Genomic DNA, 15,413 nt, shown 5'->3' on the forward strand with positions numbered 1-15,413 from the left:
CGCCGCTGACCCTGAAGTAGAGCATACTCTATAACAAGCGAATAATGATAAGAAAAATATTTATATTAGTATTTTGTAAAAATATTAACATAATAGAGATCAAATTTCTCTTTCATTAGAAAGATGATTCAAAATAATGACCTAGTTTATAACTAAACTATACACCTCTGATATCTTTTATAAACTATCCATGTCTACCTTTTTGAAAGATGCAGTATATTAGCCCCCGTCCATTTATAATGCCCATATATGCCATTATGATAATAATATAAAGTAAGGTTGAATCAAATGTGTCTATCTTCATTGTTATACAAAAATAAAAAAAGTATCTCTCAAATCTGCATGCAAATACTAATCTAATATATATAAAGTATGATATATATCTTTCTAAATTGCAGACTTCTACATTCCTACTAAGAAAATTAAGCATATGCTATGTTCCATCGTCAAGTAAACATGTATATATTTGAATAAATATTTATTTTAAGAGCTTATCAAACATGGAAAATGGTCCCTCAAGGAAAGCACATAGCAATTAGCCTACCTATTAAGCCCACCTATTTAGATACACTAGGATTAATTTTAGCTAATTTTTAGGGTCTATCTACATATTTTTTAAATTTTAACACTTTTTGGAAACTAATTTTAAATCTAACATGGTCGGGTTTTTTTTTTAAAACTAACACTTTTGGCCGCGCCTATTGCGCGGGCGGACGTGGCTGGCTGGCTGGCGCGGGCGGACGCGACCACGGCGGCCGGCGTGCTCGGCGGCGGGCTGGCGCGGGCGGACGCGGGCGCGGCGGCCAGGCGGCCTTGCTGCGCTGCTCGGGCAACGACGGCTGCTCGGCCACTGGCGGACGCGGGCCGCGGCGGGGGTTTTAATCGGCTCTGCCATGCCCCATCAGCGGTCAGCGATTTCGGTCGCCGCCACGTCAGTCCTCTGCCGCGCCACCATGCATGGCGCGGCACAGGCATTTGGCCGTGCCAGGACAATAGTCGCGGTCAAAAGTGTTAGTTTTAAAAAAAACCGACCGTGTTAGATTTAAAATTAGTTTCCAAAAAATGTTAAAATGAAAAAAATTCTGTCTACATAGAGGTAAGGTGTTTGGGGGACATGTCTCACCCGGGTGTCACGTCACCTTAAAACACTCGAATCCCAACAATAAAGTAATCGGGTGACACATCCCAGCTAAACACTCGATTCTTGTAGCCGCCGGATCCAAATCTAACGACGCAAATAAAATATATCCAATAAATATAAAATTAAATAATAAAATAAAAAAATACCAAATAATTACTATGGAATGCAAATTGGTAGAAATTCAAAGAAAAAACAGATAAAACATACATACAACAAATAAAAAAGGCAGAAAATTAACCAGATAATTTCTATGGAAGCCAAATCGGAAGATTTCAAAGAAACACAAATAAATCATACAGACAAACAAAAATGAGCCAGAAAAAGATTAGAGAAGTATTCAAGTAATTCAAATGATCATTCTCATTTGCGAACAATAAATTTATCACAATTGAACATAGAATTTACACCTAAACAGAAGCAGTAAAATATAGTCTAACAAGACGTAACGTGCCCCTGCTAAATGAATAAATTTGCATGCATGGGTTTAGAGTGGATAGCGTGTGGCCCAGCTTAGTTTTCAAGGGAATCTGCATGCATGGGGCGTGGAGCACGAGGTAAGCAGTCTTGTACCATGCACCTGTAGTAGCGACAGCATGCACACCTGCTATCATCGCAGATGCATGCACTTCCGCCGAGCGAGACACGCATGCTGACCACGTGACCAGCCGACCACCCTGGTCCCAGAGACGCTCGTTGCACTTCGCCATCGCTTGGGGCGCGGGCGTGGGGCGTACAGGGCGCCAAGCTCGACGCCAGCGTCTACGACACCGAGCTGCCTGCCATCTCGGCGCCAGGGACGCTGGCGTCGAGCTAAGGGTCTATTTTTTAAATTATTTCTGTCAGAGGTCTATTTGTGAGAAACTAAAAAAAAGACTAAAAAATAAAAAATTCAGTCGCCGAACACCCCCGTTTGGTGCTTGCTCTCCCGAATACACCTGCTCCTGCAGCTAGGCTACATGAGCTAACCACTGGCAGAGGCACGCGCAGCGACAGATGCTCACATGCATGATGACGGTCGACATGTACCCATCAGATAGACGATAATCCAACTTTCTGCTGCTGGCCAGAGCGCTCGATATAATCCACTCTGTCATTCATGACGCACACAGTGAACGCAGCTGGCCAGAGCGCTCGATATAATCCACTCTGTCATTCATGACGCACACAGTGAACGCAGGCACACAGCACAGTCGATGGCCACGACGACGGCGTGCATGTGGAGGCATGCGCGAACATTCGCCGTGGGCCGGCACGCCGATGCATGGATCGATATGCATGGTGTGGTCGTAGTAGAATCTGATAGAACTAGTATCCTCTATAAATAGATCTAGCGGTAGAACTTGACTTAGACAAAAAAGAAATTGTGATCTACCTCATGTTGAGCGCAGTCATGGTCATGGTGCCACCGATGAGCTAGTAGGGACGTGGAGGCACGGTCCAGTGGCAGTGGCGAAAGCGATGGAGTTTTCTGTCGCTCACAGCGCCCCTCTCGATCGGTCTAGGAATAGGACATCGGTGAGGGGCTGGCGGCTACGGTGATTCTTATGTCTTGTGCCTCAACCCCCACCGTCCTTTTATGACGCTGCGCGACGGGAGCCCATCAGTCAGGAGAACTGGCTGAGCTTCCCTGATCAGGGTATGGATCAATGGCTCAATTAGCCGTTGGACCAACTGATGGAGATCATCCTAACATTATCCCCCTTGATCTCACCTTATGACTTAAACTCAACTTACTTTATCTTTTTCCCATTACATCACAGATCAGTGCATAGAGCGTGCCTCATCGTCATGGCCAGTTGCCACTAGATTAAACAGCTACAATGCACCTCTCTGTTTTAAAACAGATTCTCAACTAGGCCCTTAGTATCTAGAAATCATACGCTTTTCCGTAAACCCATGTCGACTATGTGTTCTCTGAACGCACTGGGTGGTTAGCATTTGGTAAGCGAATCCGCAAGTACTTACTTGGTACTCATATGCTCAATGCTTTCAAAATGATTCTGGATTTTCTCCTTTACAACATATAACTCAATGTCAATGTGTTTAGCAGCATACATGACCTGTTGTCTTAGGAGTTAACTACTTTAAATGATTATTGTTGTTGACTACCATTGTTAAATCCGAGTACTAATTCCCTTAACCTCATTTTGCCTGTTTCTTAAGCCTCATGTCAAGCTATACTATGGTATGCATCACTGATGACACCACAGCTGTTTCTTTGGAGCTTTTCCACAATAATACTCCAACTGCGAGTGTTAGCATCTACTATGAATTTCACTACATATCTCATCAAAACTTAACATTTGTACCCACAACTATTTGAGAGTACTTGTTCTTTCTTACTCAGCATGAAGCCTATGATACTTTGCAAAAGTTGCAAGACATTCTTAACTCTATTCCAGTGATTTATATCTGGACTGGACTTCTGTCAAAATATCCCGGATACGTAAGCTACGTCAGGGTAAGTTCTTACTTGTACATTCATTAAGCTTCTAACAGCTGAAGCATATGGAACCATGTTCATTTGATCGATCTCATATCGGTTCCTAGAACACTGAAAGTTCCCAAATCTATTATCCTTGACTATAGGAGCAGGCGTAGGTTTACTCGCATGCATATTTTATTTCTTTAGAATCTTTTCTAAATATGCCTTCGCGATAGTCCTAATACCCCCTTTCATCTATCTCGGTGAATTTCAATTCCTAGAACCAATGTGGCTTCAACAAGATCATTCACATTAAAATTTGAGGACAAAGACTTCTTCTTCTCCAATGGCAGATTAACATTACTACTGGTGAGTAGGATGTCATCTATACACAGGATGTGAAAAAAGAATTTTCCATTTTTGAACTTCGCATGAACGCTATTGTCCTTCTCATTTTCTTTAAACCCAAACTTTTTTATCGTTTCATCAACTTCAAATACTACTGTGTAGAGTCTTGTTTTAACCCATAAATGGATTTCTACAGACGGCATCCTATACGTTCCTTTTCTTCTATGACAAAACTTTTGGGTTGTGCCATGTAAAAGTTTTCATACAAATTCTCGTTGAGGAATGCCGTCTTTACATCCATCTGATGTAACTCTAAATCGTAATGTGCCAATAACACCGTTATGATTCTAAAAGAATCCTTGCATGAGACTGGAGAGAAAACTCTCATCGTAATCTTTTCATTCTCTTTGCGTAAAACCTTTTGCTATAAGTGGTGCTTTATATCTTTCTACATTCTCTTTGAAGTCACATTTTGTCTTGTAGACCCATTTACAGCCTACTGTTTTGGCTCCATTAAAAATTTCTTCTAAGTTCCAAACATCGTTGGTATTCATCGAATTCATTTTAACTTCCATAGTTTCTAGCCATTTAGATGAGTAAACGCTTCTCTTGGCTTCTTCAAATGAGATGGGATCACCCTCCATTTGAATTTCTTCACTAACATAGACTTCATAGTCATCAGAAAAACTGGTTTACTAATTCTTTCACACCTTCTGGGCCTCAGCTACTGGCACTTTCATATGGGTCTTGTTGTTGCTCTTCATTGTCAAGAGGCAATTGATCCTACAGGCTCCTATATTACAAGATCCTTGTTTACATTATTCATCTTCTTCGAAGAGCTAACAACATGTGTTGTATTAGTCATACAATATCAACAGGTATTGAGAAACTTGTTGCTCCTGAGTCACTAGAGTGGACACGTAGTCCCTCTTCTCTTCAAGTCTTAGGTCTCTACATACCTCTACATACCATGCTCCCCCAGATCTTTTCATCTTTTCTAAAGATAGTGTATCTTCAAATATCTTATTTTGGGTTTAATATGTTAAAACCTCATATGGCACTTTAAGCACCACCTTAACATCTTTGAGGCTGACTACGCTATCTTCCTGTCGGAACTTTAAAAGATCTAGGAATTTAGCTATTTTTCTGCTTAGGGGTATCATTGTTGTGACTGTTGTACTCTTCCAAGGGTCGCATTCATCTTAATTAATCTTTATCTCACTCTTAATGAAGAGTAAATTTCTTAATTGATCTTTATCTCACTCTTAATGAAGAGTATTTTTCTTAATTGATCTTAACATTCTCCCCTCTTGAAATATGGCATAAACTTTACTGCTATAGTTTCAAGAACTATTCAGAAAACCTGTGAACGAGGAGACACTTATAACTTACTTCATTCATATGATTATGTCATGTAAACAAAGTTATTTCTTGATCCGTTTAGTAGTACACTTTCCTTATTTCACTTCAAGAACTCAACGAGGTCTTTCATTAGCTGTACTTTTGCAAGTCACGCTTGTATCTTTTCTTATCTTTTGGTTAGTATTGACCATGATGGTGTATTTCTATTATGCCATGGTTAATACTAGGATAGCATAAGAGCTATCCAAACTTCTCTCACTATGCGAGATACAAAAACATATGAGTCATCACAAAATTTCTCCCGCCATACTAGATTAACTAGCATAAGTACTATGCTAAACTTCTCCCCATGTGAGATAAATCTATATACAAATTATCGTAACGAAAAATTTAGTCATGATGACTAAAACATTTACTTATACTTTATTTTCTAATTAAATCTTCCAGTTTGTTCCAATTTAACCAGAAAATTAGTAAACTAACAAAAAACTATCCTAAACTGGCTTGACTCAGGCCTTTTCATTCACATACCCCGCATTGCACCCGAGTTATCTCGGTTAAAATTAGAACACACAAGTTGCTTCTGCATCAATTCTACATCACCGTTGGGCAGAAAATAGAATTAATGCATAAAACTCATAAATTAACTTGGAAGACATATAACTACTCTTCAAAATTAAATTCTCCCATTGATTCAAATTTAATTAGAAGATAATCAATATCATTGCAGCGAAACTCGATAATAAAATATATTCTATTAGTTCAGGAGCATGTCTTAGTCTTTATCTACTCTCTGAAAAATTGACCATGTGGGTGTAAAATTTATCAGAGATTTAAACTTTAACCTTAAATTCATTATAATATTGTTATCATCAACGTTGGTCAGAAAATAATAATACCATAATTTAACATAAACAAATTGGACTACTCATCTAATTTAATTTTTTTTTCGTTGATTCCAATTTAATTAGAGGATAAACATAATCATAATTTATTAAAAGTAACTGCTCTTCAAATTAAATTCCCCTGTTCATTCAAATTTAATTAGAAGATTATAAACATTAAACCTTGGTTACAATTTAATTAGAAGATTATAAAACATGAAAAAAATAATTTATCTACTTTTAAGAACCATTTTACTGTACTCATCTACTCTCTGAAAAAAATTTATTACGTTGGTTACAATTTTGACAGAGATTTAACATCAAAACTTGACAGAATTCATCAAAATTGCTTCTAAAAATATAAAACAAATACTTTGCTACAGTTCTACACAGCCCATCCGCCAGCGTGATCGTGCGCGCACGGCCCAGCACGTTGCCGCGCTCTACCGTCAGCCTAGCATGCGAAATCAGTCCGTGGCGGCCGCTCGCGCCATGCTCCCCGCGTCCCAGGCCGCAACCTAGGCCTAGGCCAGGATTTGCCTTGCCCGCGGGGGCTGTATGTGGTCCGCTCGCCCGGAGCCATTGATCTTGATCGGACGGTCGAGCGACGATCTCGGTGGAACAAAAATCACCGCCGCGTCAGTTCGCCCAAACCCTAGCTTCATTTGTCTCCTCCCCTTTCTCTCTCTACACCGCATCGGGAGAGAGAGCCGGTGGCGGCTGCCTTTGGTGACTAGAGGAAAAGAGTGGTGGCGCCACCGCGGGGTCCCTCGGCGGTGAGCGTGCTCGCCCGAGGCTGAGCGCGTCGCCGTCGAGCGGCCTTGCGACGTTGCCCTTGACCCCGCGCGGCTCCGCTCCTAGAACCCTAACCCTCATTTTCTTCCTCCCCTTCTCTCTCCTTGCCGCAGCCTTCGGCTTGCTCTCCCCCTTCTCACCCGAAACACGGTGGCCAAAGAGAAGAGTCATGGCACCACCGTGACGCCCTTCGCCGGTGCACGCGTGCGGCCGATGTGCTCTTTTGCCCCCACATGCACTCTTCCCTAAACCCTATATCCCTTTCACCTTTATCAGCCATCAAAACAACAGACGCGGGAGAAGAAGGGTGGCGCCGCCGTGGGTCCCCTCGCCGAAGCACGCGCTCCCCAATGGGTGAGCGCGCCGCCGTCGAGCGGTCCTGTGACGGTGCCCTCGGTCGGGGCTCGCGTGCACGGCGACGAGCGTGGCTTGGCTGCTTCTTCCCGCGCGCGGCGGTAGCGACGGCGGCAAGGAACCGGGTAGGTCCTCCCTTTTCTCCATCCATCCATCTAGGGTTAGGGTTAGGGTTGGGGTTCAATCTGATTAATCTCCTTCTTGATTTCTTTTCACGTTTCTACCCGTCTAGATCTACATACTCGCAACACTGCTCTGATACCATTGATAGAACTAAAAGTATCCTATAGGCATAGATATGGCGGGTAGAACTTGACTTTGGCAAAAAGAGCTTGTTGATGTACCTCATGTCGAGCGCAGTCGTGGCCATGGTGCCGCCGCCGAGGTAGCAAGGACGTGGAGGCGCGGTCCAGTGGCGGCGGCGAAAGCGATGGAGCTTCCCGTCGCTCACAGCGTCCCTCTCGATTGGTTTAGGGATAGGACATCGGTGGGGGACTGGCAGCTGCGGTGAACCTTATATCTTGTGCCCCAGCGTCCACCGTCCTTTTATGGCGCTACGCGATGGAGGCCCATTAGCCAAGAGAACCAGCTGAGCGTCCTCCGATCAGGGCGCAGATCAAGGGCTCAATTGGCCGTTGGGCCAACTGGTGGAGATCATCCTAACAGAATCGACTGCATGCCCCAAGGGCGCGACATGCCCCGTTGCCAGGGGTACGACACGACTGTCACGTCGGGATCATGCACCGTTGTGTGCTCCGAAACTCGACGACGATGACGACGTGGGAGTCTGGCCATTTGCATGCTCCAAGGCCAGGGCGACGTGTGTGGGGTGCGGTACTGGGTTGGGCCGGTGGCCAGATATAATTATCGTCCTCGCCCCTCACGGAACGGACGTGCGCGTGCCGTGCGCCTGTCGCCAGCGGGGCGCGCGGGTGCGGGTCCTACGCGTCGAGCCAGGAGCGAGGATGCGTACGGGGACGGCCGGCCCAACAGACAAGGGCAAACGATGCGTGACGCCCGGTGCGGTGATCGTATTAGTCACCATGCATACTCCTAGCGAGCGAGCGAGCGCCGGGGACTAGCTAGCTAGCCCGGACGGCAGCAACAACACCCAAAATACAATACCTATTTGATCTTTGGTAGCGCTACAGTTAAAGGGTTCAATACACATTCGACATCTTCTCGAACAACAGGACCAAAAGAGAATCTTTTCTGCAAATGGGTTTTTGAGAAAGAGGATGCTAATATTTGGATTATGACTATCAGACAACTCAAAATAGGTCTTCCGTATAATAATCTATTAGAGGCTAATTTTAGGTCTTAGTTATTTATTTTAGGTTTAGGTGCCTGTAGAGTCTTCTCGTTGTAGACAGTAAACAAGTGCCTGCCTACTGATGGATCGATCGGTCAAATTATTGTGCGGGTGATCCGCGACGACGGCCAGCCACATGCGAGAAACGCCAAGCAAGTTGCTAGGGAAGGGAACGTATGCTAGGAAGCAGTCTTGTCGAACCAGAGAGACTGATGGATGATGGATCGATGGGGCAACCGGCCGGCCGTCCGGCCGGCAGCGTTTACCCAGCAATGACGAGGGAACAGTGTGATCGGTAGCGTTTTAGCTTTTCTAGATATATTAGTTATATAGCTACATATAGGTCATTTCTAAATATATAATAAAAGCTACTATCTCTATTTTAAATTATAAGATATTTTAACTTTTATACATATATGTCTAAATGCATATTAAAAGTTATGTATCTAGAAAAACTAAAATCATGGGCAGAGGCAAGTATTTGGCAAGCTTTGGCAACCGCCATACCTAAAGTTGGTATAAAATACTTAATATATATTATATACTAGTAAATATATATGAAGTACATACGTCAATATGTTATATAAGCCGGTATGTTGGTTCTTATAAACCCCACCACACCTAAAAATTATTCCTGCCTCCGCCACCGGCTAAAACGTCTTATACTTTGGGATGGAGGGAGTATGTATCTAGAAAAGATAAAACAACTTACAATTTGCAACGGAGGGAATATATCTCTATAGCATATATGTAAACACATAGAAAAACTATGTAGTACCTAGAAAAGCTATAATGACTTATAATTTGGAACCAAGAGTATTGTACAAGTTTTTTTTTTTCATATCGAGCATTTCTTCTTGGTTTGTGATTCAAACATTCATATCTGCCATTGTTAACAAAAAAAAGTTAGTTCAAGATTCATGCACAATATGTGTCACCATTAACCACAACATATGAAAGATCAAAGGAAGCCATGATCATCTATTTTTTTCATGCCAAACACATAACTCAAGCTATAGTTACAACTGAAAGAATGTCAAATACACGTGGTGGTGTGATGCCAGCAGGGTGGAAGCTATATATGAATTGAGATGAAAAATTATAAGATGCTTTGTCTTTTCTAGATACATTTTTTATTATGTATTTAAACATAATATATATCTAAGTGCATAGCAAAAACTAGAAAAGTCAAAACATCTTATAATTTAGAATGAAGGACATATAAAATAGTTAGTACCTGAAGTCTATTATAGCTTTCAAATAATGTAAAGAGATATCCCTACAACTGTTGTGTTAGGATATAAACAATTTAGAAACATTAATGATTTAATTTATTCTAACTATGGATCCTAAATTTATACGTGAACCTATAACACATGTCTCTTTAAAAAAGTAACGCATCCCGTGTACAAGTACGGGTTAATAATTGACTACACTACTTGATATCAAAGGTCGAATCTAAGTTAACTTTTCTTGGATGACTTCAGGGTTGTGTTTAGTTCCTAAAAACTTTCTCAAAAAGTGCTACAGTAGCCATCACATCGAATCTTGCGATACGTGTATGGAGCATTAAATGTAGACGAAAAAAACTAATTGCACAGTTTGATTGGAAATCGCGAGACGAACGTTTTGAGCCTAATTAGTCCATGATTGAACACTAATTGTCAAATAAAAACGAAAATGCTACAGTAGCCAAATTCTCAAATTTCACGAACTAAACACAGCCCAGGTTAACCGGGGCTCGCACAGAGCAGTAGTAGAGCACACTTGCTGCAAATAAATACGTCTACGGACGCATACGTATACAGGTATACGTTAATACGTACGACAATAAGTACAAGTGTCGCTGGCATATGGCTCAGGCGTAGACTGCCTGCGCTTGTATTCTATGGGCCCACGTGTGAACCGGAAGGGATTGCGGCGCACTGGTCGGTTCCTTTTCCTTTCCACGCCCGTCGTCGCAGGATCCGGATCAGCCTTTTAAATTTTGACATTCTCCGGACTGCCCTATGGAAGCCTCAACATACCTGATGGAGATGAGAGGTCCCCGTCCCCGACGATGGAGGGCCGGGGTTCTCTTAGCATGTGTTTGGTTTGGGAGCCAAATGGAATGGGTTGGGTCCATTCTACTTTTCTGGGTTGATATCAACCCATCTCGTGTTTGGTTACAGGGATAGGTTCAACCTAGTTTTTTGTTTGGTTGGAGGATACAGTGGGTTGAAGTGGCTCCATTCCTTGTTTGGTTAGAGGGATGAGGGTTGGCAGGGAATATGATCACCTCTTTGGTGAGATTACCACACATTGCATATATCTTCACTTCTAATCAAGTTCAAAGCACATTCATGAAAGGAAAATAATATTCAATGACACGTACAAAATCTCATGCATCAGGTTCAAGCCTTACTTTAATAAAGCAAGTTCAGTTCAAGCCTTACATGATAATAATTAGATGTAGCCTTACACATCAAGTTCAAGCCTTACTTGAATAAAGCAAGTTCAAGGCATTACATAAGTTCAAGCCTTACATGATATAAGTTCAAGGCTTACACGGTTGGATAAGTTGTACCAAAAGAAACATCCCACTCATCCAACATTACCCTTACACTCCAGGAAACTTATCACTGATGAACATTGAAAACCAATGAAGTTGGTTCTCGTATGGCAGGTTATAGAAAGATCTAGCAATAGTAGGGTTGGAACACAAGTGAAGATGGTATGCAGATACGTGGACCGAATTAAAACCAGGAAAGGTATTTAGGATCTGAAATAGGTCATCTGGCAACTCATTTTCTGGTTTGGCAGCAGATTTTATAGCTTCAGCGATATTCTCACCTACACTTTTGAATACAGCAATCAGCCCCTCCTCCTCAGTGTCAACAACCTTGGCCTTCTTGCTGGGTCTAGTAGCAGATGATGGTCTACTAGTAGATGATGTTGCCCCTTGAGTTGTGTGACCATCACTCAAACCATTTACAGTAACCTCCTCCTCATCTTGGCTATCAGCCTCATCTTCTCTACCTAGAGCTGCACTTGAGTCCTTTGCAAAGTTGCCTGTAGCCATGCTATTTCCAAATATTGCCTCCATCTCTTTATAGTGCAAGATGGGCTTGTTCAAGAACTCAGCATCAGACTTGTGATCCTAGAATGGAGGAGAATTTGTAGTCAAAATATGAAATGATAAGTCCAATTACAAAAGAATTGAGCAGCAACTTTACCTTCACATGGCCATTGTAGTGCTCATCATCCAGTGTAATCATGCAGTTATCTTCATCAAACAGTGCACCACTCAACTTCTTAAGTTTAATTATCTTTGCCCACTTTTTCTGCCATGTCTTTAAATGATTCTTGACTTGGTCACCGGTGCGAATAGTGTTGAACTTCTCATTGATAGCCCTAGCACAACCATTATAAAAATGTTTCTTGAATCCCTTCGATGTCTTCAAACCACTAGCCACCAAATCAGCTAGGTGACTAAGCATGAAAGCAGACATTGCTGATGTCCATGTAGCATGGCCGCTAGTTGCACCAACTTCCTCAACTGCATCCTCCATTGCCTGCCATACAAACACAAAATCAGCAAACGTTACACATGATTGAGCAACAAATACCTCCTTACAAATGGATTTCAGTAACAAATATGTCCATACAAATGGATTTCAGCAACAAATATGATCTTACAAATGGAACTCAGCCACATATGTCCTTACAAATGGAACTCAGCCACAAATATGTTCTTACAAATGGAATTCAGCTACAAATTTGTCCATACAAATTCATTTTTGCAACAAATATTAATTAACATTGTTATTTTGCTTGTCTGCCCACATTTGATCTGCTAGTTGCTGCCTGAAATTAACCATAGCAGCATGCTCATTTGCTTGGCCAGTGCGTGTTGAAGCATGACTATAGGTAGGCAAAGTAACATCCTCTGTAAAAAACTCATCATTCCCATCTTGTATAACCCAATTGTGAATGATGCAGCAAGCACATACAATATCTACTTGTGTTGGAAAAGGGAAGAACGGGGTAGCATCATCAAGAATTTTGAATCTTCGCTTTAGCAACCCAAAAGCACGCTCTACTGTCACACGAAGAGATGAGTGCCTAAGGTTGAATAATTCCTTCTCGTTTTGCACCGGATTAGTGCCCCACTCATTTAAGTGGTACCGAACACCACGAAAAGGGGGCAAAAATCCAGGTTTGGCTCCATATCCAGCATCCACTAGGTAGTACTTTCCTATCATTTGATGGACAGATTCGTCACATGTCTATATACAAAAATTTGTATGGACAAGTTGAGAGACTGCTAATCTATTACCTTATGGAACACGAAGGCCATTCTCACGTTCTAAAGCATCTCGTAGCACTAGAGCATCATGTGCTGTACCCTCCCAACCAGCCAAGACATAGGTGAATCGTAGATCAAAGTCTACAGCTGCCATTACATTTTGTGTGGCAAATGATTTCCTACCACGAAAAGCATGCTCAATATCCTTAGGTACAGATGCTCTCACATGTGTACCATCAATTGCTCCAATACAATCCTATTTTTCAATATGTCCATATTAGAGACCATATGAATACAAATCTCAAATATCCAAAAACCAAAAACAAGAATAAGCCTCACACCTTAAAGTAAGGATCCCATCTGGAGCTCCCTGCAATTTTGCTTGGTATGTCCATAGACGGGGGGCTAACTAGTTCCCCTCGTAGCTCACCAATAGCACGCAATACTTTGTTAAAGTAGCGGCTCACTATTTCTCCCGATCTATCAAAATTAGTTCCAACTAACCTATTCCTAAGGTTATGTCCCACAGTGTTTAGAAACATACCCACTTGCTGCTCAACACACAGGTGGATGGTATCTTTCAGTAAACCACGATCTCTAAAAAGTTTGCAAAATCGGAAGTACTTGTCTCTGTTAAGTCTTAACATGTTCAGACAAGTTGTATCATCCTTCCAAATTTTGTTGTTTAGATATTCTAGTCTAATCATATCCCTTTCCTCTATAGGCCCATAGGTAATACCAATCCTTCTTGCACCACGCTTACGTTTTCTAGTCTGAATAATCAAGGCCATCATTGACAACAACATGTATGCAGCAGCAGCAAAAGTTACAATCTTGGTCCTCTTTTCCATCTACAATACAAGACATGACATTGGTTCTGTTTACAATCGCTTAGCAAATAAATTAAAATTTCCAGACCACACAAGATTAAAACATGGATTGCAATTTGTACCAAATACAGAGATGCACATGCTAGGGTTTTTTACCTTGGCTGTAGAGGACGAGATGGCCGACCGTGGAGGCCCAACCGTGAAGCTCGACGCCTACAGGGGAGGGAGGACCATGCAGTGAGGTTCCAGGGGAGGGCGGCGTCGGATCCTGGCGACGCTCCGCGATAGAAGAACGGAGGACGGCGGGGAGCGAGGACCGACGACGGCAAGCACGGACGGGAGCAGAGAGGGAGGCCGAGATGGCTGGCTCCACCGGACCTGGGAGGCGTCGGCGCCGCCGGATCTGGGAGGCAGGCGAGCAGCGCCGCCCTTCGGCTGTTCCCACGTCGCAGAAACGAGGGGGTGAGGATAGCGCTGCGGGACTCCGGGTGACCGACGCCACGAGTAGAGGACGCGGGTCGGCGTCGTCTGCTGGTTTTGGAGGAATCCAATCGACCCACGTCTCAACGGTGTATTCTGTACCAGGTCGAACCCAGCCCACCTCACTTTTTATCCAAACGCGGGTTCACCTAGCTCCAACCCGCTTCAACCCAGTTAAACCCCCAATCCAAACACATGCTTAGTTTAATGCGCTAAACTACTAAGACCATGTTCGCTTAGCCAGAATGGTTACTTAATTTATATAAGTTTTTATTAGCCGGAATGAATCCAGACATCGTTCTGCCGTAACCGAGCGAGTCCTAATGGCTCATTAGCACGCATGGTATTAGGAAAAAGTCTACTTGACCCCCCCAACTATCATATTTGGTCTACTTCACCCCCTCAACTATGAAACCGTCTGTTTTACCCCCTGGGGCGGTTTTCAGCGGCGGTTTACTACAGTAACAGTGGTTTGCTACAGAGCCGGTGGGTTGCTACAGTACCCGTGGTTTTGAATTCTTTTTTTTTATTTATTTTCGGTGAATTTTTGAAAAATCATAGAAAAATCATAAAATAAAAAATCTAATTTTATTGGACTCCACATGAGTAGATCTACATAGTGAATATATAATACGGTATACTTTAGTACAAAATTTTTACTGTAGCCTTAGATTAATTGAAAAATCTAATTTTGTCTGTAATTAATTGGAATAATTCATAGCTGCAGCTTCTATGGTCCAATTGTGGTGAAATTTTTATGGTACGCTAATTATTGTATGCTTGAACTATAGTAAAATTTTCGTACTCATTGGACTATGTATAACTTAGTTATAGATAAATTCTAATTAATTACAGACAAAATTGGATTTTCCAATTAATCTAAGGCTATAGTAAAAATTTTGTACTAAAGTATACCGTATTATATATTCACTATGTAGATCTACTCATGTGGAGTCCAATAAAATTAGATTTTTCATTTTATGATTTTTCTATGATTTACTATGATTTTTCAAAAATTCACCGAAAATAAATAAAAAAAGAAAATTCAAAACCACGGGTACTGTAGCAACCCACCTTCACTGTAGCAACACGATGTTACTGTAGCAAACCGCCGCTGAAAACCGCCCCAGGAGGTAAAACAGACGGTTTTAGATAGTTCAGGGGGTAAAACAGACGGTTTCATAGTTGAGGGGG

The 15,413-nt window shown here is 42.2% G+C and overlaps 1 pseudogene; it reads right to left on the reverse strand.

The window, feature by feature from the left end:
* Positions 1–11,127: 11,127 nt before the first annotated feature.
* LOC136470493 (uncharacterized) lies at positions 11,128–13,760 on the reverse strand (annotated as a pseudogene).
* Positions 13,761–15,413: the final 1,653 nt, after the last annotated feature.

Source organism: Miscanthus floridulus, chromosome 8 (genome assembly GCF_019320115.1).
Source record: "Miscanthus floridulus cultivar M001 chromosome 8, ASM1932011v1, whole genome shotgun sequence".
Lineage (NCBI taxonomy): Eukaryota > Viridiplantae > Streptophyta > Magnoliopsida > Poales > Poaceae > Miscanthus > Miscanthus floridulus.